The 24560-nt window shown below is 37.2% G+C and overlaps 1 non-coding gene and 1 pseudogene across 1 annotated transcript; both read right to left on the bottom strand.

Annotated features, from left to right (window-relative positions):
• Nucleotides 1-11317: 11317 nt before the first annotated feature.
• On the bottom strand, nucleotides 11318-11424 carry LOC112535245. Its single transcript, XR_003079417.2, has one exon. It is a non-coding gene; the product is annotated as a small nucleolar RNA R71 (small nucleolar RNA).
• An 11687-nt stretch (nucleotides 11425-23111) lies between these two features.
• On the bottom strand, nucleotides 23112-23893 carry LOC125369854 (annotated as a pseudogene).
• Nucleotides 23894-24560: the final 667 nt, after the last annotated feature.

Below are 24560 nucleotides of genomic sequence, written 5' to 3'. Positions count from 1 at the left end.
GGCGTTGTCGGCATCAGCTAGAACAACGCTACTGATGGTTGCATTTCTAATAATCATGACTAATTTCAAGAGATTTGACTATTGTTTGACTATTTCCATTAGATCTTTTATTTGTTTTGTAATGGTAGCCACCTCAGCTTGTAGTGTTTGCACATCAGCAAAACTATTCCCTACCATTTTTATTTGTTTGTGTGTGGGTCACCATTATCTTCCAACCTAAGCAATGATGATGTGACTATAACCAGAAGAGATTAGAAAGGTGTGCATGGAATGTAAATACAAATGCATGTATGCATGGTATGTAAAAGAGAATAAACATTAAATAAAGAAATGAGTTAGTTCAGGATATACAAAAATTAGTAGCATTTGATAGGATTTAATAAGAGAACAAAAATTTTGTCAAATATTTACATGCAAAACTCCTTCATTTTGAAGTTTATGGCACGGTCTCATCCTTCCTAGGATTTTTTTATTTCGGCATAACTATCAATTCGGGATACCAACGCCTGCTATTTTTCTTCCAGCATATGATCTGATTCCCTGATATTCAACAAGGAGCCGGGTAAAACCCATATTGATTAATAGGAAGAGGGTTATTTATTTTGAAAGACTTTCATGTTTGTGCATCGAGAGACTTGGAATGTTAAGAGAAAATTAAGGGATTAGTCGCATACTCACCTACTTTATAATAAGTCTTCTCAGGTTTACTCATCAAAGGTGTTGATTTAGGGTCATACTGGAACCATAGATTCTCAATTAAGTGGGTGGGTATTTTAGGCTAATCCTGAGGTCTTCTATCAATGTTCCGAATATCATGTAAGCATACGATATGGTAAATCCTATATGAAAGAACTAGATTCCACTATATGAGCTTTAGTTGGGATAATAAGACTGAGTTTCCTTTAGCGAGAAGTACCCTTTTTATACTTCAAAGAAACGTATCCCTTTTTCAATTTAGCAGGGAATTGTGTTGGCGCTACTCAACATGATAAGTATATAACCTCTTTAGTACAAGCCAAGGGTGGTGATCATCATCGATGTAAGTCGTCTCTTGTTTAAGTGGAACATGGATATCGCTAAAGCCATCGGGAATATAAGGCCTTCCTTAATTCTAATGCAAATGAAATGTAGGACTAAGTTAATAATGTTAGAAAAGGCAAAAACTCATCTACTCCTTTGAGTCAACTTATCGAGTCCCATCGGAGTCGCCACTATGAGCGACCGGGATCCACTACTAATCCGTGGTCCATTCTCAATACTAGGCCCATTTTGAAATAAGTTGTTTGGTTAAAAGGCCTAAGAGATTATGAAATGGCCTTAAGACTAATCGTAGAAGGAGTCGCCTCCCGATGAGATCTGGATAGTTTCGGGAATGAGGATGATGGCTTTGTATCCCTCATAGAGAGTCTAAGTTTCTCCCTCCCTAAAATCAGAGATTCTAGGTTTGGAAGTTAGGTGCGGATAGGGAACATTTACGAAAGCACCTTTATCTGCTTAGGCACTGAAGCCTAGCCTCTACTAGGCATACGAGCCTTTACCTATCCTAATAACATTGTCTTAGTCTATTTTACCCTATATTTGTTTTTACATATCAACCCTTTTTTTTATCTTCCTTAGCATGTGAGGTGAGAAATCAGAAGATTAACTTGGTGGGGGGGGAGGTACTTTGGTACCTCGACTAGTCCTAAACTAGTGGCACATTGGTGCATTTGCTAGTCCTAATCGGTAGGTACTTTGGTACCTTAGATTTTATTATCTTCATATGTGAAAGGTGACCAAATCAGAATCTGGTTTTATTACCTAAGTCTACATGTCGGATTTATTTTATCTTAGCATTTGAGGTGAACACAAAATATAGCGCGAGGAGCTTATATTGATAAGCTTGATTTATTTTAGAGTTGACATATAAGGTGATCACATCAATATTAGAATGATTTTAGTTCTTTGATCACGTGAGATATGGAATCTAGAAAGTAATAAGATAAGCATATAAAGAAAGGATTAGAGATCACGAAGCTTAGGAGAAAATTATTACAAACCATGGCCTTAGGGCCTCAAAACAGATGAACATAAATAAAAAAGCAACAAATAATAAATAGAGCAAGGAAGAATAGGGAAATTAAATGGTAAAAAGTAAAGTGAAATGATTAAACATGTAATTAATTAAAATTTAACAGAAATTAATTAAAACATGGTCTAGCAGACCGAGCTAGCATAAGGTCAGCCTCTAGAAGCCCTAAAACAGCAAAACGAAATCCATGTCAGCAAAACAACAAAATAAGGAGTATTAAGGCTGAACCTGTGCAGGTACAGGCTAAGCCTGGGTGAGTTCAGACTTCCAGAAGTCCTAAAATCGCCAAACCGGTAGGAGAAAACTAAAGAAATGATAATGCACAAGGCTATTAAGGTTGAACTCGCATGAGTACAAGCTAAGCCCGTGCAAGTTCAAACTTCCAAATGCTTGAAAGTGCCAAGACAAATCTATTTTATATCAAAGATTTAAGTACGAAGGGACTAGGTTGAATCTGCAAGTGTTCAACTTATAGAGGGAAAAGCGAATGGGTTTTGCTCCCTAAATCACAAAAATAAAAAATGGAATAAAATATGATAGAGAATAAAATTAAAATAAAGGATGTACCAAATATCAAATAAAATTAGATTTGGCCCTCAAGTGGTAGATTTTGATGAGGAATTCAAATTAAAATGCTTAAACTTAAAGGTGTTTAGAACTTGGAAAATACTACCTAAAGATCTTGATGTGCATATGAGAGTAGGGTTTATTAGTGTTTTTAGTGTTTTGAAGAAGGATGGGTGTAGAGAAAAAATGGGGCTAGGACTTTTATCTATGTAGGTATATGGAGGTTTGGAGTTTTGAGAGTGTTGATTAGAGAGTATGTGTTGAAAAGGAAAGATGGAGATGTGTTTATATAGATTTTTGGGGTTTAAAATGAAGGGTTGAGATGTGTTTTAGGGTTAGAGATTGGAGAGCTAAGATAGCGCCATGTCGTTTGATAAATTTTTATTTTAAAATGACATGACATAAAGCTGAAAGGCCCTGTCTTGGCCTGAACATACGTTGGCTTAGCTTGAGCTCATGCTTGCTTAGCCTGAACATGCGTGTAGTCAGGCGCGCTAGCTTAGCCTGAGTTCGCGCTAGCTTAGCTCGTCAGCTTTGCTCAAGTGTGGTTTTTTGGGTTTTAAGGCTTTAGGGTCGATCCTCGAGGCTGTTTCCATAGGTTTAATACACGTTATTCATTCAAGAGCATTCTACCAACTAAAATGTCTCATCATTGGGCTTATAAAAATTTTAATTTTAAAAAATATGGTGCTAACAAATATGGTCTGTCGAAAACTACTATAGATGATGATGTCATGTTAGTGGATATGCAAGTGGGAAATAGCTCCAAGACCCTCAGGCGATTACCATGTTGAGAAGGATTTAGGGGTGATTATGGGAGGAATTAGTGGAGGAAATGGAGGGAAGAATATTCTGCATGATGATGGTACCTCCAAGATTATAAAGGACTACTAGTAATCGGGTCAATATCACTATCCACACCATAGATAATGGCTAAAATGGAGGAGTCATTATAATGGACCTAAAAAGACATCGTATGGGGGAGGAGTTAGAAAGTGTTAGTAGGCAAGAGTATGATGGGTCTCCAGCTCAACTAATAAAGTTATGATCCTATCAAAAGCAAATTAAAGGTGGGCCTTGGCAATCAGGTCCACTAAGAGTAATAAGTGTGATAAGTTGGAAATATTGTGGGCTTGGCAACCTACGGGTAATCCAAGGTCTCAAGGACTCGGTCTTCCAAAAGAGGCTTGATTTTATTTTTCTAATAGAGATTCTTAGTTATAAAAGTAGATTGAAAGGGCTTAGGGCCCATCTAGGCTTTGATGGTATTTGTATGGATGTGGTTGGACATAGTGGGGGTCTAACTCTTTTCTAGAAAAAGAAAGACAATATTTTCCTTCGAAGCTTTTCTCGATACCATATAGATGTTTTAGTTAATTTGGATAACGTAATACAATGGTAGCTATCTTGTTTCTATGGTTACCTAGAGAGGGCACGAAGGAATTAATCTTGGCTCTTACTTTGCTAATTGGCAGTAGCTTCGAATACTCATTAGTGTGTAATAGGTATAACTTGATATCTAGGGAGGAGAAAAGGTGGGTGTATTATTACTTAACTTTTGCTCATCCGTTACATAACCCTGATGACGAGATTAGGATAGGTTTGGTGGAGTGAGCTTAGAGGTAGAAAAGAAAAGGCTGTCAGAGACATCAAAAGGCATCGAAAAGCTCTAGAATGGATGGAAATAGATATAGAAACCTGAAACCCTGTAAACCTAAAATCGAGACCATAAAACCCCATAAATCTTAATTTAAACTGTAAAACCCCTTAAACTCTTAAAAGACCACATCATACCACATAGGCTAAGGCCTAGATCACGTGGGCTAAGCTAAGTCCACGTGGGCTAAGCCCTAAACTAAGCCCACATGAGGTAAGGCTTGCCTAAGCAGGCAAGGCGATTATCCCATGTGGACTAAAGATAAAAAATGCAATCATTATGGGAATGTGAAACTATGAGGCATATTCTCTCCTAAGGACGCATGTCACCATCTGCCTTACTCCTAAAAATACAAAATCAAATCCTTGACCCTTAAATAACATCAACGAATCAAAATTAATAAAAGAAAAACCTTTTGAAAACCTAATATTTCTATATATAATCATCTCTTTCTCATTCTAAATCTTAGAGTCATACATACATTTTTTCAATCTTAAAAAAAGAAAACATACTACCCATCTTCTCTAACAACTATTTTCTACACACAACTCATAAAAGCTCAAAGACTTTTCACCTTAATCTTCTTCTAGATAACCCTCACTTTTGAGACCCATTAACTAAAACCAATTCAAGCTTTAAGGAGCCCTTTTAATCCTCCTTTTTAAAGGACCCCAACAAGAGAGAACCCATTAGAATCCCTACAAGTGCTCACTTTTTTATATTTCTAATACCCATACTATCATTTTAGGACCTTTACTCCATTCAACCCTAAACTTTTAAAACTTCCTTTTCCCATTCATGATTTTTGTTTTTGTAGGTGATCTATAGCTATTCCAAAAGCTTTTGGTGCCTCTTGGTGTCCTCAGAACTCAAACAAGTCTATTTCTACACAAAGCCACTATTTTTCTTGATTCATCAAAAGGTATAACCTCAAGGGCTAAAACTCTAGATTAAACTTGCTTAGGACATGTATTTAACTTAGTTTGCCATATTTTATGATTGTATTAAGTTTAAAAATAGGATTTTGTGAAGAAAACCCCTAAAATTAGAAGTTCCAAGCTTTTGGGAGCTTACCCCACGCGGGGTAAGGCTTAGTCCACGTGGGCATCCGCTTAGCCCACATGGACTAAGGCTTACCCCATGCAGTGTAAGCTCACAGAAGCTTAGATCTCCTATTTTCATGGAGTTTTTGGGTGATTTAAGGTTTTGTATGTGCTTATATTTAATATTTGATGACTCTTATGCTTAAAAACATTATGTACCGTAGGTCACAAGGTGGATTAAAATATAATTCAAGCATGTTTAGGCTATTTTTAGCTAATATATGCTTGTTTATATGCAAACATGCTTAATTAGGTTTGATGTTCATGATTAACCTGATGATTGGGATTAATAACCTAAATAGAGTATTTCATTTTATGTTTTATTCTCATATTGAGTAGGTTTTATGTTTCACATGTTTAATTGCAATTTTTGCTATGTTATAAATGATTTGCATGAATAATGTGTTTAATAGCATTTTTATTATTTTAATTATTTTAAACCTTTTTAAGAAGGGTTAGTTAATTTAGCTTGGATGCTAGGCTTGTTTTCATGCTTTGTTGGCTATATGTTTGAATTTATTAGGATGTTAGTTAGTCTCCTGTTATATTTTGTTAATCTGTTTTGTATCCGGATTAATTGCTTCTTTTCCATTCTTTATATATGTTTTGCTAATTGCTTTTGTGTGTTTAGATTTCATCTCATATATTAAAGGTAAATTGAATTAGGTTGATTAATCACCTTACATTCTAAACTAAAATAATTCAACCCATCAAAATGAGTTCCCTCGCCTTTCATGTTTCATTCATCTAATCAATTAAAGATAAAATGAACCCCACACCCACATGCTTAATAAAACCGGTTCTATTTGGTCACCTTGGCATGTGAGATAAAATCTAAGGTACCAACATATTTCCTTAGGAATAGTGGCACCAATATGCCTTTCCTTTTAGGTAATGTATGATAGGTTAGTATATCTTTTTCTCACATTTGCATGTTTAAGCAAGATAGTAGAAATTCATAGTAAAAAAATGGATAGTAACCAAGCTAGGTTAATACAATTAAGAAAACCAAAAACCTTAGAGTCTAGTGGAGGCCAGACTTTATGGTCCGGTCATGTTAGGGTGTCTAGTCCCTTCCCAACATGTACTTAACTTTCTGAATGCAAATCTTTGATTCAGGGAGGGGGAAAGTTAAGCTCTCCATGAGGAATCTGAGCCACCATCCTTCGCCCTTTTCTGTTTATCCCGGTTATTTTACCCGAGTGGCGACTCCCAGTCTTCTTCAATAAAGCGCGGTCACCATTATTATCGTGATCCCTCGAGACCTTTTCCCGAATGACTCACTTTTGAATTGAGCCTAGTACGAACGAGACAACCTTTGACACAATGATGTAGCCGCAATCGTTTAGGGCAGGCTCCAAAAAAGCCACGCTCATAAGGTGCTCATTATCCTAACTAGCTTCTCGGGGGTTTTGCTTCAGCAATTAATGATTGTGGTTTGATCGATTTTGGGATGGAAGGTCATGGTTTCACTTGAGAAAGAGGGAGGGGGATTGATAGGTGGATTGAAGAATGACTAGACATGGCTTTTGCTAGTTCCTCTTGGTTGAATGCTTTTCCTAGTGCTAAGGTATGGAATTTTGATGTTACCTCTTCATATCATGTTCCTATTTTTCTTATTCCTTTTATTCCAAATTTTTTAGGTTTGTCCCATATGGTTTTGTTTTAAAAATGCTTGGCTCAAAGACACTATGTGTAGAGAGGTGGTTTCTAAAGTATAGAACAATAATGTTGGCTCTCCAATTCAACAAAAAAATTAAGTATTGTGGGTAAGAATTGCAATAATGAGGTGATAAATTGATTGGTCCGTTCAAAAATCAAATTGCTAAATTGAAGCATCATATGGAAGTCTTGCATGGCAGGAGAGATGCTACCTCTGTTGAAGAATTTATAGAAGCAAAGAAGCAATATCATGAGGCATTAACAGAAAGGAAATCTTTTGGAAACAAAGAGCTAAAGAGTTCTGGCTTAAAGAAGGAGACCAGAATTTGAAATATTGTCATTCATGTACCTCAGCTCCATAAAGGTTGAATAGTATTGCTCGGTTGAAAAATTCTAAGGTTAATTGGGTCGATTGGAATAATGGACTCGATCAATTGATGATAAACTTAGCTCTTCAATTCCAATGGTATAGATGATGCTAAAGTGTTGAATTGTGTTTTTAGAAAAGTAACCGATGATCATAGTGCCGCTTTACTTGCTCCGTTCCCCATGTAGGAAGTGAAGGAGGCCTTATTCAACATGCATCTAGATAAATCTCCCAGACCTGATGAGATGAATCCCGCTTTTTTAAAAACCTTTGGAGCATAACTGGTTAAGATTTGTTTGATGCTTGTTTGAATTTCTTAAGCAGTTGTTCATTACCTACAGGTTTGAATGATACTTCTATTGTATAGATTCCAAAGAAGAAGGCACCTGAGACAATGGAATACTTGTGCCTGATTTCTCTCTGCAATGTCCTATATAAAATTGTCTCAAAGGTGTTGGCTAATAGAATGGAATTAGTGCTGCCTTCCATGGTTTCGAAGAAGCAAAGTGCTTTCATGCTCGGGAGACTAATCTTGAATTATATAATGATTACTTTCGAGATTATGCATTTTTTAAAGAGGAAGCTCTAAGGGAAGGACGATGTTGCTGCCTTGAAAATAGACATAAGCAAAGCTTATGATCATATTGAATGGCCCCTTTTACAACATATGATGCTTCAATTGGGTTTTTATAAGAAATGGGTCGACTTGATTAGACTATGTGTAACTTCAATCAAATATAAGATCGTTCATGGCAGCAAGGACTTAGGTCCTATTATTCCAAAGCGGGGTCTAAGGTAGGGTGACCCGCTATCCCCGTATTTGTTTATTCTTTGTGTCGAAGGATTAACAACTTTAATAAATAAGAAGGAGAGGCAAGACATTATTCATGGTTGTAGAGTAGCGAGAGGGGCTCCTTCAGTGTCCCATCTCTTCTTTGCTGCCAATAGCTACTTATTCTTCTGATCAAACGAAGTAAAAAGCATGCAGGTGAAAAAAAATTTGGATTTTTATGCTAAAGCTTCAAGGCATGTGGTAAACTTTAAGAAATCTTCTCTTTCTTTTAGCTCTAATGTTTCTTTTAAGGCCCAAAATTTAGTGTCTCGGAAATTGGATATATGGCTACCTGGGGTAGTAACCTTTACCTTAAACTACCATTAATGGTTGGGAGGAATAAAAGAAAGATGTTGGTGTAGGCGGTGACATGCACCCAAGTGTCTTTAGCGACTACGACACTACAAGGCGTTTCAACCTAATCGGGAACACACTAACTAGTCACTAAGACTAGCGCAGAGATAGGAGTCGCCGCCTGTGTAATTCAATGAGACATCTTTACTAATGAGTGACGTTTCTCAGATTCCATAAGGAAGTTTATACCACAAATCCAGAGATGGATCCGGAATCCAACTTCCTTATTCATGTATCTTAGTCTTTAATTTTATTGTTTAACAAATCATTCCCTATAAACAAAATATTTCACATACAAGCATACCAAACAACACATATAATTCACTTAAGTATAGCCCGTTTTATTAAAGCCTAGCCCATACACCAAGTTATTAACCTAAATTACTAATTAATTATGTATAAAGCCCACTTAGTCTAGCCTAATTATAAATTATGCCTTGATTTCCAACCTTTAAGCCTAATGGACTACTTTTTATGAAAATGCCCAATTCAGTGATCTTAAATCTAATATGGCCCAATTGACTAACCAAAGCATGATAAAGCCCACCAAGTCTACATTGATTTTAGAGCTTAAGCCCAGTTAACATTTATTAGCCTAATGGACTATAGTTTTCATGTTGGGTTCAATTTTAACCTAAAGTCTATGTGTCCCATTTTAATTAAGCAGTCATTTACAATTATTTGACATACATTAAACTAAAAACCAAGAAAAATAAAGTGCAGAAGTAAATCTAACTATTACAATATGGCCTACAACTAAAAATTATAAAGACAAACCCTAAAACCAAGTTACAATATATAAAATCACCAAAAATACATCAAAAACTCATAAAAGAAATTTGAAAATCAATGCAGAGCCAATTGGCTCTATATTGAGCTGATCGGCTTTAGGGCTTCTCTAGGCTAGTTTTTATAGTTTCTTTGCAATTCTCACATTTCAGAGCCAATTTCACATACACAGAAGGCAAAAAAATTAATTAGAACACAAAAAGACAAAAGAAAAGATATAAATTAAATTAGAAACCCTAAAAAGTCATACAAACCCTAAAAGTCTGGACATATAATGAACAAACATAGCATATTACATATTTTAATTATATAACCCTAATAAACTAATTTGATGACAAAATTATAAGGAAAATAAAAATCTAATCATATAATCCTAATCATGTGAGTAATCAGATTCAAAATCCACAGGCAGACATATTATTATATTTCAAAATCCAATGCGTTCTTATTATATTAACCCATAAGAAATCTTAATCTAATCATATTAAACATGGAAAATAAGAGACAAAGGAAACCCTAATCATGTTTTTAAGAAAAAATATAAAAGAATAGGAAACCCAATTTAATAGGAGAGTGATGTTGATGACGATGGATGTAGGAGAATCCTCAAGTTGTCACCATAGTTGATTATTCTACGAGTCTCATGAGATGATGACGCAGTTGAATCGAAGATCAATTGAGAATCTAGTGCTAGTCGAGGTGTTGAAAAAGCTTTTATAGTTTCACAAAGGTTTCCAAATCTTAAGTTCTTTCTTGGTGACCCTTGCTCCTTAATCACCAAAAATACCTTCTGCTTTAAAATCAACGTAGGGTTTTGATAAGTGCTAGAAGCACTTACTTTTGAGCCTTGTTTTATCTTGATTTTACCTTAAATTGAGATTAATTTATTTGTTAGAGTTTGTTTTCAGTCCTTTTTAGGTACTTTGCAAAGCTTACACGACAAGAAGAAGTTCTAGCATTAAAATATACAAAAATCAGTCCAAAGATCACTTATTTAGCAAGAGATGGAGTCCCACACAAGCCTGACATGCGAATAACTTGCCTGTGTGGACTTCCCATATGAAGTTTAGAAAGTGGTAGACTAAAGGAACGTGTGACACGGGAAGCACACGCCTGTGTGGACTTCCCACGTGAGTTATGAAAATTGGTAGATTGTTTAAGGCATCACATGGGAAGAGGACATTCCCGTGTGACCTAGAGGTTGGCTTCAAGTGCGAGTTTGAGCTAAGGACGTCACACGGCCGTGTGGTTCCTATATGGAACATAAAAAGACACTATTTAAAGGAACTTATAGAGTCTTTTGAGTGGATTTCCATCATTTTATTCATTTCCAGAGAAAGAAACACTTAGAAACTTCATTTTCCTTTCATCTTAAGGATTTTGATTGGTCATTTCTTAAGGAAGAACATTAATTCCTTTATTATTTTCTAAGATTGATGTTTTCAGATTGAAGATTTTCATCTCTACTCTTCCATGAATAGTTTGAGATCTTCTTTCCCTAATCTTTATTTCTTTATTATAATGTTTAGGAACTAATTTTCTTGCTATTTGGATTTTGATGAACCCTAATTTATTTTATATGGATTGATTCAAAGATGATACAATTAATCTTTTATATGAGTTGTTTTATCCCTTTGATTACTTAGTTATTTATTTCAATTGATAAGTCGACGTATGCATGTTTGATGGTTTGCCCAATGAGGATTGAAACATTCATTTGGATGATTTTCTAGAAATTTGTGATACCTTGAAGATTAATGAGGTATCAGACGGTGCTATTCGATTGAGGTTATTCCTATTCTCGTTGAGGGATAAGCCAAAGAAGTGGTTAAAGTCATTTCCAGCTAGGATATTTACGACCTGAAATCAGCTGGCTGAGAAATTCTTTGAGAGATACTTCCCATCTTCTAAGTCTAAGTTGAGGAATGACATAGCAAGGTTTCTTCAGCATGAGAATGAGACTTTGTACGATTATTGGGAATGTTTTAAGGATTTACTGAGGAGCTGTCCACACCATATTTTACCTTTATGGCTGTAAATTCAGACATTTTTTAATGGATTGAATTACGCAAGTAAACAATTTGTTTAATGCTATAGTAGGTGGATCACTAAACAAGAAGACTCCTGAGCAAGTGATGGATCTTATCGAGTATATGGTAGTCACGAACTATCAATGGCAGAATCCAAGAGAGCATGTTCGAGTTAGAGGGAGTGGAGTCCATACGATAGACCCCATGGTAGCTGTAAATGCACAGCAAAAGGCCATAAGTAGAAAGATGGATGCTTTGACTATGTCTTCATTTAAAAGACAAGCACAAGTTATGACCTATGATTGGTGTGGAAGTGATCATCAAAGTCAAGATTGCCAAAATGGCAATACTTTTGATAAGCAAGAGTAGGTTGTTTATGTGGAAAATGCTCCTAGGCAGCAGAACAATCCCTATAATAATACCTATAGTCCAGGGGATGGAGAAATCATCTGAATTTCTCTTGGGGGAATCAAAATCAGCAAAGACCTCTACGACTAGGATTTCAGTAGCAAGCTCCCCATAGAAGGAGTAATATAGAGGAGATGATGGAAAAGTTCATCTTAGTGTTTGAAACAAGGTTTCAAACTACCGAAACTACTCTTAGAAACCAACAGGCTTCGATTCAGACTTTAGAGAATCAAGTGGGACAAATTGTAAAACTCTTACGTGGGAGGCCCAAAGGAAGCTTTCCGAGCAATATAGAAGCTAACAGTAAGGAGCAACTTAAGGTTATTACATCGCGAAATGCTAAGGAGCTAAAAACTAAGATGAATGAAGTAGATGAGAGTTCTACTACGATTGAAAAGGTTGATGATGAACAAAAGGGTATAGAGGCTGAAGTAGAAGATAAAGTAGAAGCAATACCGAAGCTTGCCCCTATTATGAGAGAACATCAACCAAGGGTGCCCTTTCCAACCCATCTTCAAAAGGACAAATTGGACATACAGTTTGGTCAATCTTTTAAACTTTTTAAGCAGTTGCACATTAACATACCTTTTGTGGAAGCTCGATCATAGATGCCCAAGGAACTCCTCTCTAATAAGAGAAAGCTTGAGGAAGTGTCAATAGTGCAACTGTGGAAGAAGAGCTCGGTAATCATTCAGAGGCGATTACCAAAGAAGCTAAAAGACCTAGGGAGTTTTATTATTCCTTGCTTTATTGGCAATTTAAATGTTGATAATGGATTTGCTGACTTAAGGGCTAGCATTAGTGTTATGCCTTATAATTTATTCAAGAAACTAGGACTTGGAGAACCTAAACCAACACTCATAAGTATTGTTTATTCAAGAAACTAGGAATTGGAGAACCTAAACGAACATTCATGATTATTCAACTGGCTAATAAATCTATTGTATACAAAAACTTGATGCGCTAAATCGTGTTAGCTACAATCTAAGGGAGTGTACCTATTGATGCAGTCTAGCACTAATGGCGAGTATCAAGGTCGTATTCCTCGGGAAAGTGAAAGCCCAGAGTTACTCCTTTGTTCTTTGTTATATTAACCTAAAATGGATGATGAATAATTTTTAAACTAACTATTAACTACAAGCTAAGTTCTAAGGGAGATGCAGGAGTAATTGATAAATGAAATAATCAAGACAAGAAGACAAACCCAAAGGGAATCTAAACTAGTTGGCAACCAAACAAAATATAAAGGATCGGTGAGTCTAGTTATGCTACCTGTGAACGAATTCTTAATCGAATTCAGTTTCTCTCTCGAGATACCGAATTTCTAAACCTAATAACCTAAAGTTGGAATCTCTTCCTAACGATTGATTCTTAAATTAGCATTAAGCTTTAATCCGCCTCTATTAAGCTTTGTTAATTCTTAATCCGGCTAGTTAATTATCCTTATCTCTAAGCGATTAATAACCAGTTCTTGCTATTCAAAATTCTAATTGCCAAACGGATTTCTCAATCTCATAAAGCAATCTAACATCATAATTCACAACGTCTCATGAATAATGCATTATCTTATTAATACTGAAAATAAAAAGAATACAAAATTAACCCAAACAATTCAAGAATATAATATCAAGCCAACATAGTAAAGAAATCCCAATGGATTAAATCAGTCTAGCTAAACATGTTCATGTTTAAAACAATTTAGGAAATCAATTACAATGAAAGAATAATGAAAATAAAACATGTACACCCTTTTCTCTCGAATTGGATGAACAGCTCCAAATCTGGATCTACACTTTGATTAATCTCCCAAACTGCCTTTTGAATTGCTCCACTACTGTTTTGCACTCAGAACCTTGCAATTCTGGGATTCTTACTCCCCGCAACTCTCTCTCGCACTCAATACTATGCAGAAACCGAATCAGCCTCCAGGGCTCTATGTCACTCCTTCCCCCTCTCTTCTCTAAGAAAAATTCATTTTTCTTATATATTTAACTTAAGACGGCCGTGGTCAAGGCCGTGCTGGTCAGCACGATCGAAGTCCAGGCCGTGCTGAAACTGTGGATCTCACCAAGTAGGGTTTCACCACGGCCGTGTTACTCCCCGTGTTGCTCCCCGTGTTGGCCACCACGGGCCGTGTTTCTCCCCGTGTTGGCCACCACAGGCTGTGCTGAAGGCCGTGGTGGCTACAGAAACCGTGCCCAAAGTGCCAATTTCAAGAATCAAAGCCAATGGTTGAGCACGGCTAGAGTCCAGGCCATGCTCAATGTATGCATTGCGGGTTCTTGTCCGATCTTGATGAATTCTCGTCTGTTTCCGCACCTATTGATCTATAATTGCTTAAACACCGATGACGGTCCTATAAATGTTCCTAAAATGCAAAAGAACACAAAACACGGGTGATCTGGGAATAAAAGCACAATAATTGATAAGAACATACGCAATAATATGCAAGCAAATATGTGTAAAACTATGCTCATCAATACCCTAGAGGTCATTGAAGATTTATTAGTAAAGGTTCAAGAGTTTATTTTTCTTGTGGATTTTGTGATTATGGATATGGATGAAACTGTTGATTTTTTCCTTATTTTAGGAAGACCCTTTCTTGCTACAGCTAGTGATGTGCATAGTTTTACACATATTTGCTTGCATATTATTGTGTATTTTCTTAGCAATTATTGTGCTTTTATTCCAAGATCACCCGTGTTTTGTATTCTTTTGGATTTCAGGAGAATTTATAGGACCATCATCGGTGTTTGAGCAATTATAGACTAATATGTGCGGAAACGGACGAGAATTCATCAAAATTGGACAAGGACTCACATGTCAAACATTGAGCACGGCCTAGGTCAAGGCCGTGTGACAAGGTTGTCACGTGCCTATCAAAAATAACCTAACTAGACCTCCTAACTATGTAGTCGGGCAAGCAAAGGTCGAATCCCTAGAGACTGAAGTAGTAAAAACTAGCTAATCTTGACTTTAATTAATGATAAGTAAGTAACCAAGTCAACGATTGAGGATGAATTAATCTAATATGCAAATAATAATAATAAGAATAAATTCAAGGATAAAAAACACTTAGAGTTAAGTATCCCCACTAGCATAATTAACGCAAAGATAAGTTCCTACCCCAAACTAATTAAGTAAAATGTTCATAAGGAAAGGTAAACCCTATAAAATACCATAGATCTCTTCCGAGTATCAATGGCTTCCCTAATATGCAATCAAAACCTACTCCCGTGGAATCATCCAAATTAAAGACATTAAACTCAATACCCTGACTTCCTAACAATCCATTCTACCTACTCCCGTGGAGAATTTCATGTCCTTAATTGAAATATTCAAATCTGTCAAAACCCAACTCCTGCTGTGATAAAGACAATGGAATCATAACAATACTAATTATCCCTAATCTAGTGTTGGAATATGCACAATCAATTAAGCAAGAGTAATTAAATAATTAATTTGGGGAATTAAAGGAACAAATCATACATTAATCATGGCTAGGGTTCACTTAACCCTAGATTAGAAAACTACTCACTCATGATAGTTAAATAAACAAAATAGATTATAAAAGAACATAATTAATAACAGCTTAAAAAGGAAAAGGAAAAGGAAAATACTTGGATTGATAAATGAATGATGAAGTCTTTGATAAATCTTCAAAGCATAAAGAAAAGTAACATAATAGAGAAGGAGAACAAAACTAAGAAGAAAAGGAGAAAGGGGGCTGCCCTTTTTCAAGTTCTTTATAATCTATTTATATCATAGGGTATCCAAGAGTTTGACTAGGTTTTCACCCTAAAAATTCGACTAGACAGGTGTCCAAAACGCAGTTTTACAGATCTAGCCACGAGTAGGTCACGGCGTGGCATTGTAGGCTGCGGGCAGGGGGTGGAGTGGACTGTTTCTTTACTTTATCATTGGCTTTGAAAGCCAAGTCACAGAGTGGCCGAGGGATAGCTTCTCTTGCTCATTTCACGATAAAAAATCCTCCTAGGCATGAGTATCTCTTTGATATCGTGCTTGACCATGAACGACTCTACAAACATCCTCGCCAACGCCTAGCAACTCGAGCCAATTCCTATAGAAACAAAACAAAATGAACCCGAGGAGAGAAATATCGAAAATAATGAATAGTAGCTCTAAAAGATTAGAAATACGAAGATAACATAAAGAACAACATATATATATAGCATATAAAATGCATATATTATTGCGCTATCAATTCCCCCACACTTATCCAAAACTATACTAATAAAGCAATAAAGTCCTAACTCACTGTCATAGGAATCACGGTTGCACTTAGCATGTGCAATAAGCTCTTTAAACCCCTAGGTTACCCTAGCGGATGAGTAAGGTCTCGTGAAAGTTTTCAGAATGGCATGCCCACAAAGCCGAATAATGAACATCTAAACCAATAAATTCAATCAAGTAACAATTATGAAAACTTAAAATCATTTTAGGAACTATGTTAATGTCACAAATCAACGAACATGGAATGAAACAGTAAGTCGGTAACACCCTTCAATGGCCAACTAATCTTACCGCTTCCTTCCTCTAACTTAGTCATATGCATGTAGCTTCTCACTTTAGTTTTGTAAAAGGAAATAAATTGAGTCTCTCATGTGTTTAAAAAGGTAGCAGCATCATCACTTAATCTATTTCGCGTTGACACATTTGTAGTCTTCATCTTTAGACTTGCCTCTCGTCTTTCTCCACTTATTTTGGGGTGGCATAAACATGAGGGGTCATGAATTCCTTGTAATAAGGTAGGCTTGGTTAAAATAGGGTAAGACAACGTTATTTGGGGATGTGGTGCTCAAATCCTAATAAAAGAAAATAAAATCTACTCCGACCAACACAACTATTTCCAAATGTAAGGTTCATTCTCTTTTTTCTTTCTTTTTTTTGTATATCAGGAAATTGTGTGCTTCTTTCTCGAACTTTTTCACTTCCTTCCTTTTTTTTCTTTTCTTTTCTCTTTTTTTTATCGGGAAATTATGTGCTTCTTTCCTGAACTTTTCACTTTCTTTTTTGAAAATAAACTAACACTTTATTTGAGTAACAAACTTTGCAACTTTTCTTTCGTATCACAATCTCCATATTGACATATAAAGCATACATTGTAGTAGCATACTCTGCAAAATCCCAACAAAACCTACAAAAGGGCTCTAAGGCATGTAATGTAGGGCATCAAGAAATGGGATTAAAGCTCAACATGGTTCAACCTAGAGGGGAATGTAAAATAAAAAGAAAAATGAGTGAATAATCCTAATCCTAAAATTTGAGGCTCTAACTACCTGAAGGAATCTTCAGTCATCTCCCCACATACGTGTCATAAAGTCTCGAATAGAACCAAGGCAAGTCCAAGAATCGTACTACATAAGAGGAAAATATCTAATCACACATGAAAAACAGAGACTGATTCAGATGTGTCAGTCTATATGGCTCAAATTCCTCACAAGTTACTCAAGATACATACATTAGTCGAGTCGGGGCCCGAAAGATAATTCTAGCCACAACCCATTGCCAAGAAAGGGTTTACACATCATTACCGAATTATTCAATTCAGTGTCAATCAACTCATGACAAGAATTATAGAAAAACATTTTTCTTTTGAAATTACTTGCTTCATAAATTGGCTTGGAATGTTCAAAACTCTTTTTTTTTAGCAACACCAAAAAAAAACTAATACATACACTAATTCCCTCCCCCACACTTAAATATTGCAGTGTCCTCAATGCAAAAGCAAAATATAAACATAAGTAAAAGGGGAGAGGTACTCACAAAATCCCACTAAAGAGGGGGAGGAGGGTTCGAAAACCCTTGTGACTTCATCCAAGTATTTAGATTCTTCAGAGCTGCAAACATGGATGACAAACTTTCCTTGAGTTTCTTTAGCTCGTCTTTGATCTCATCAACTGAATTTTAGAGCTTTTCAAGGGCTCTCTCGATCGGCGCAAAGGAGGAACTAGCACCTTCAAAAGTACTAGGTATGATTGTTGGGAAGAATAGGCACTCGAACTCTCGGTTAGGTGCTACCGAAATACCAATTTGCCTCGTTGCGCAAAGACATTTCGTCGGGGGAAGGCAGTTCATTTTCAACATCCTTGATACACCAAACAGTGGCGCCTCCTTTCTTTTTGAACCAACCTGAAGGGATATCTAGAACATCGATTCCATTAACATGACCATCTTTCTCGAGTTGATCCCTATGGCCCAAGTAAAGAGCAATCAGGGTTATGAGTCCCCCTTGCACAAAGGCTCTGCCACTAGTGATCGATTTTGCCAGGGTTTGCATTTGCCGAATAATGTAAGCACCAACATCAATAGGTTAAGCATGAAGCATGTGATTGAGCATATATAGCTCATCTACTCGAACCTTACCCTCTTCTCGTCGACCAAATATAGTGCTTGCGAACAATCGAAGGATGTACCGAAGAGCTGGGTGCTGGATTAAGGCTGTCGGGCTCCCTTTCGAATCACAGTCACTTTCACCAGTCAAAGTTTGCCAAAGGGACATGGCAGACCAACATTTAGAGGTTGACCTCGGTCCACCAGTAGACAAACCAAGAGCTTCATCGAGCTTGGGTAAAGTCCAAGTATGTTCCTCATTGTACATTCGAAAAGTGATCATACCATCACCACAGCTCGGTCTTGAGTAAGTAACGGCTTTTAAGGAGCTCAAAAATTTCATTGTGACTCTCTTATATGTGGGGTATTTTGTTATGAGAAGATCATCCAAACCAATGTTAGAAAATAGCAACCGGACATCATCTTCAATGCGTAAGGATTTTAGAACATCAATATCGCAATAATGAGTAGCAATTACTTCTCTCACAAACAACTTTTCATACTTCGCTCGTTGGTCGTCATCTCTAAAATTGATATAATAGTAATCGATGACAGCCTCTTCTTTTTGTTTTGCTTGAGAAGATGAAGAGGCTACCGTTTTGCCCTTCGCAACTGAAGATTTGGTCTTGGAGTTTGAGGTTTTTCCTTTAAAAACTGGCTTTCCTTTGGAACTTGGGTATGCAGGGGCTTTCTTTTGTTTAGTGGTTTTGGGACGAGCCATTGATGTAATACTCAGTAAGTTTTCTCAATGTCGAAGTTCAAGATTTCTCTCCTTTACTCATTATTCACAAGACTCACAATTCTGCTGCAATACCCGCTCAACAATTTCGCACAACAATCAATAGCCCAAAAGAGTAATATTCATGCCAATTCCATGCCAAAAGCAAATCAATCACTACCCCCCTTTTAAATATTCTTCAAAGGAATTTCAATTTTGTATACTAAATCATAACCCAGAAATTGTATGAAGCGAACTAATCGAGGTTGGTTGACATATGGTTGAATCGGGCATAAAAAAAAATCCAGCAGATTGTTCCTAATTTTTCGCCAGAAATCGAGCAATTCGACACCTAAAAGAATGGAACGCTGCTTCGGCGGCGCTTTTTCGGCCTCAAATTTTGCTCTTTGTTGGACCACCGGGGCGAACACAGTGGTCTCTGACCAGGACCAGTCGGGGTGGCTGGTGGTCTCGAGATCTTGTAGAAAATGCTTCTTTTATGTCTCGGGTATTAGCCACAGCTCGTATTCATTCAATGATTTTTTTCTCGCATGTGAGGCTACGGTTTGGCAGTGGCTCGAGATATCAGGTCGCGACCTTGCTATGGAGCGGACTGCCTTGTGTGCTGTGTTATTTTGAGAGCCGCGGGTTACCTGTGGTTGAGAGTAGTCGGCCACGAGGTGGTTGTGGACTATACTGCCTTCATTCTCTCGCTTCCCCCCTTTTGTTCCTCTTTTTTTTTTCTTTGCTAATTTGGTGAGGGCATGACCTAAAAAAAAATGAAAGAGATAAAACAAGAATAAGGCTTAAGCTAAAACAAATTAAGTAAAAGAAATAAAAATAGAACACACAAAACAAAGCAAAATAAAAGAACACAAAAAGTCAAAGTTCTAAGTCCTAAGAAAATTGATTTTGTCCTAAAATGCTTGCATAAAACGGAAAATTATTTTTATGATTTTGTTTTTCAAATTTTTTTTATTAATTTGTAGATGCAAAATGTAAGTAAATAAAATAAAGTATGAGTAAAAAAAATTAAAAATAAAAATAGAAATTAGGAATGAGTTTGGGGTGCCTCCCAAAAGCGCTTGTTTATAAGGTTATAAGCTCGACCTCCATTACGATTCATTTCGACGAAGGGTCGAAAAGTGTGATGTCCACACTCTCGTTAATGAGGTCACCGACTCTATAATGTTTCACTCTTTGACCATTGATCGTGAAAGTACCATTTTGTTTGTTCCAAAGCTCTATTGAACCATAAAGGAAAACCTTACTAATTCAGAATGGTCCTGACCATCGAGAGCGAAGTTTTCCAGGAAAGAGTTTCAACCTAAAGTTAAAAAGGAGAACTAAGTTGCCTTCCTTAAACTCTCTTCTCAAAATCTCTTTGTCATGCCATCTTTTAGTCTTCTCCTTGTACAACCTTGAACTTTCATAAGCATCAAGTCGAATCTCTTCTAGCTCATTAAGTTGCAGGAGTCTCTTCTCACCCGCCATTTGAGAGTCGAAATTTAGGCTCTTGATAGCCCAAAATGCACGATGCTCTAATTCAACAGGAAGATGACATGCTTTCCCATAGACTAGTCGATATGGAGTGGTGCTAATAGGGGTCTTAAATGCTGTCCTGTAAGCCCATAGTGCATCGTCGAGTTTCACGGACCAATCTTTCCTTGAATTCGCAACCGTCTTTTCCAAGATGGTTTTGATCTCTCGGTTAGAAATCTCTACTTGACCACTACTTTGTGAGTGATATGAAAGCCCCACTCGATGATGTACTCCATACTTTTTAAGCATCGCCTCAAATCGATTCTCCAACAAATGCTTGCCTCCATCACTAATCAACACTCGTGGTACACCAAATCGAGGAAAAAATATTATTTTTAAAGAACTTGGTTACCACGTAAGCATCATTAGTTGGAGTAGTTATAGCTTCAACCCACTTTGAGACATAATCCACAGCGACCAAGATATACCTATTCTCATAAGAAGAAGGGAACAGTCCCATGAAATATATTCCCCACACATCGAACAATTCCACCTCGAGGATGTTATTAAGAGGCATTTCATTCCTCTTAGAGATGTTACTAGTTTGTTGACATCGATCACAAGACTTAAAATGTTGATGAACATCCTTGAAAAGACTTGGCCAATAAAAACCACACTGAAGAATCTTTGCTGCAGTCCTACTAGTGCTAGCATGTCCTCCACATGGTAAATCGTGACAATTTGAAATAATGAATGGCACCTCATTTTCTGGAATACACCTTCTAATCATCCCATCAGCATAAGATTTGTAAAGAAAAGGGTCGTCCCAAAAATGTCTCCTCACCTCTTTAAAGAATTTCTTCTTTTGTTGTGATGAATAGCTGTGAGGAATAGTACCACTAGCCAAGTAGTTTGCTATATTAGCATACTATGGGATCTCCTTAATAGCTAAAGTTAGAAGTTGCTCGTCAGGAAATGAATCATCGATGGGGGAATCCTCATCACCTTCACCATCAAGGAAAATTCGGGAGAGATGATCAGCAACAACATTTACAGCTCCTTTCTTGTCCTTAATTTCCATGTCAAATTCTTGTAACAACAAAATCCACCGAATCAAGCGAGGTTTAGCATCTTTCTTAGTCATCAAATACCTCAATGCTGCGTGATCCGTGTGAACTATCACCTTCGATCCAACCAGATAGGACCGAAACTTCTCCATTGCATACACCACTGCCAACAATTCCTTCTCGGTTGTGGCATAGTTCATCTAGGCCGAATCAAGAGTTTTGCTCATGTAGTGGATGGCGTGGAGCTTGCCATCTTTCCTCTGGCCCAACACTGCCCCAACTGCATAGTCACTGGCATCGCATATGATTTCAAATGAAAGATTCCCCAGTCCGACGATTGCATGACTGGGGTAGATATACGAGCTTGCTTTAACCTGTCAAAAGCCTTAATACAAACATCAGTAAAAACAAAGGGAACATCTTTACCTAAGAGCTTAGTTAGAGGTCGAGCAATTTTTGAAAAGTCCTTGATAAAACATCGATAAAACCCTGCATGACCAAGGAAACTCCTTACTCCTTTTATAGAATTAGGTGGTGGTAAATGCTCAATGACCTCTATCTTAGCCCTGTCAACTTCGATGCCCCTATGAGAAACAACATGACCCAAAACGACACCCTACTGTACCATAAAATGGCATTTTTCCGAGTTTAAAATTAGGTTGACTTCTTTATATCTATGGAGCACCCCCTCCAAATTATTAAGGCAAACATCAAAAGATGTTCCATAGACTGAGAAGTCATCCATAAAAACTTCTATAGAATTCTCAATAAGCCCTGAGAAAATTGCCATCATGCATTGTTGAAAAGTGGCAGGAGCATTACATAATCCAAATGGCATTCTTCGATAAGCGAAGGTGCCATAAGGGCAGGTAAAAGTAGTCTTTTCCTTATTGTCAGGATGAATAGGAATTTGGAAAAACCCTGAGTATCCATCTAGCCAACAGAAAAAGGAATGTTTGCCAATCTTTCTAACATTTGATCAATAAACGAGAGGGGAAAGTGGTCTTTTTGGGTGGCTTTATTTAATTTCCTATAATCAATGCACATTCGCCACCCTGTCACAGTTCTAGTGGGGATTTGTTCACCCTTGTCATTCTTGACAACGATCATACCTCCTTTCTTTGGAACCACTTGTACAGGACTAACCCACTTACTATCTGAGATAGGGTAGATTATCCCTGCATCAAGCAATTTAAGAAACTCCTTTTTGACTACTTCTATCATATTTGGATTAAGCCTTCTTTGAGATTCTATAGAAGAGGTATGGTTGTCCTCAAGATTGATCTTATGCATGTAGAAAGATAGGTTAATACCCTTAATATCATCAATAGTATACCCAATGACATTCCTGTATTTTCTCAAAATCACAAGCAATTGTTCAGTTTGCATGTCATTGAGTTCAGTATTAACAATAATAGGATATGTCTTATAAGGACCCATAAACACATATTTCAGGTTAGAGGGAAGGGGTATTAATTCTACCTCAGGAGGCATAGTACTCTTCTTAGACTCCCTTGGTTTCAACATTTCCTTGATAGGCTCATCAGCTGCTAGTGCTTGTGTCTCCTCCAAGAGCCTCTTGTACTCCCTTGTTTCCCAATCCTCTTTATCTGCACTCCTCATTAAGATCGTCTGCAATGAATCATCGAGTTATAAATCCGCGGCCTTAGCTTCCACTACTTCATCTAGAGCATCCACACTATAAATTGTTTCCTCCTTAGAAGGAGAACCCATAGAGCTTGTGAGTGAATACTCCACCTTCTCATCACCCATTTCAAAGGTGATTTTCCCATTCTTCATGTCAATAATGGCCCCAGTAGTGGCCAAAAAGGGTCTCCCTAGAATGATAGGGACTTGCGCATCTTCTTCCATCTCCATAACCACAAAATCACAAGGGATGAAGAATTTTCCAATCTAAGTGGTACATCCTCAAGAATACCCAAAGGAAATTTCACCGATCTGTCTGCCAATTATAGGGAGATGCGCGTGGGTTTTAATTCACCCATCTGAAGTTTCTTGCAAATTGATAGGGGCATAAGACTGACACTTGCCCCTAGATTACATAAAGCCTTCTTTATTTTGATGTCACCTAGCTTGACTAGAATGGAATAGCTCCCTAGATCTTCTAGCTTCTTTGGAAGTTTATTTTGCAATATAGCACTGCATTCAGCTGTCAGTGAGACCGTTGGATTCTCTTCGATTTTCCTCTTGTTAGAGAGCATGTCCTTTAGGAATTTAGCATAGGAGGACATCTTTGAGATTGCGTCCAAGAATGGGATGTTGATCTGCAACTTCTTTAGGATGTCTAGAAATTTCCCATACTTCTTTTCTAGCTTTGCCTGTGCCAATCGTTGTAGGAAAGGTACAGGTGGCTTGTAAGGTTTAATGACAATAGGCTCCTTCTTCTCTTCAATTTTCTCTTTTTCTATCATCTTCTAAACTTCAACCATCTCTTTCTCTACTGTAACTGCTTTCTTTTGAACTACCTTCAGTGGAAGGTCTTCTAGCTCTCTACCATTCCTCAAAGTTACAGCATTAACTTGACCGTTAGGTGGTTGCTCGGTGTTACCAGGAAAGTGACCCGGAACTTTTGATGATTGACCCACTTGTTGAGCAAGTTGGCTTATCTAATTCTCCATGAGCTTGGTTTGAGCTTGAATCTGTTGAATTAAAGCAGTAAGGAGACTATTCTATTTCAACTGCTCTTCCCAATACTTGTCTTGCTTAGCCTGTGAGGCTGCAAAAGTTTCAACCAAAGCTTCTAGATTGGACTTGGGTTATGGTTGTGGTTGTGGTAGGGGAGGTTGTTGATTATAGTTTTGATGATTGAATGGTGGTCTATTTTGAAAACCTGGAGGGTGATTGAAGTTGTTGCGAGGTGGTGGTAGTAGTGGTGGGTTCAACTGATTTTGAGTGTTCTTGTAAGAGAATGCTGGGTTTTGTTTCCAACCTTCATTGTAAGTGTTGGAGTAGGGATCATAGGGTCTCCTTTGTTGGTTGTTATTATAGAGAGCGTTAGCTTGCTCCATTAACATTTCAGCATATTGACACTCACTTACAATATGTCCTTGTACTCCACATGTCTCACAAGATGCTACC

Source organism: Ricinus communis, chromosome 1, assembly GCF_019578655.1.
Source record: "Ricinus communis isolate WT05 ecotype wild-type chromosome 1, ASM1957865v1, whole genome shotgun sequence".
Taxonomy (NCBI): Eukaryota; Viridiplantae; Streptophyta; class Magnoliopsida; order Malpighiales; family Euphorbiaceae; genus Ricinus; species Ricinus communis.
The sequence above is the reverse complement of the archived record's forward strand: the minus strand, read 5'-3'. Positions and strand labels throughout refer to the sequence as shown.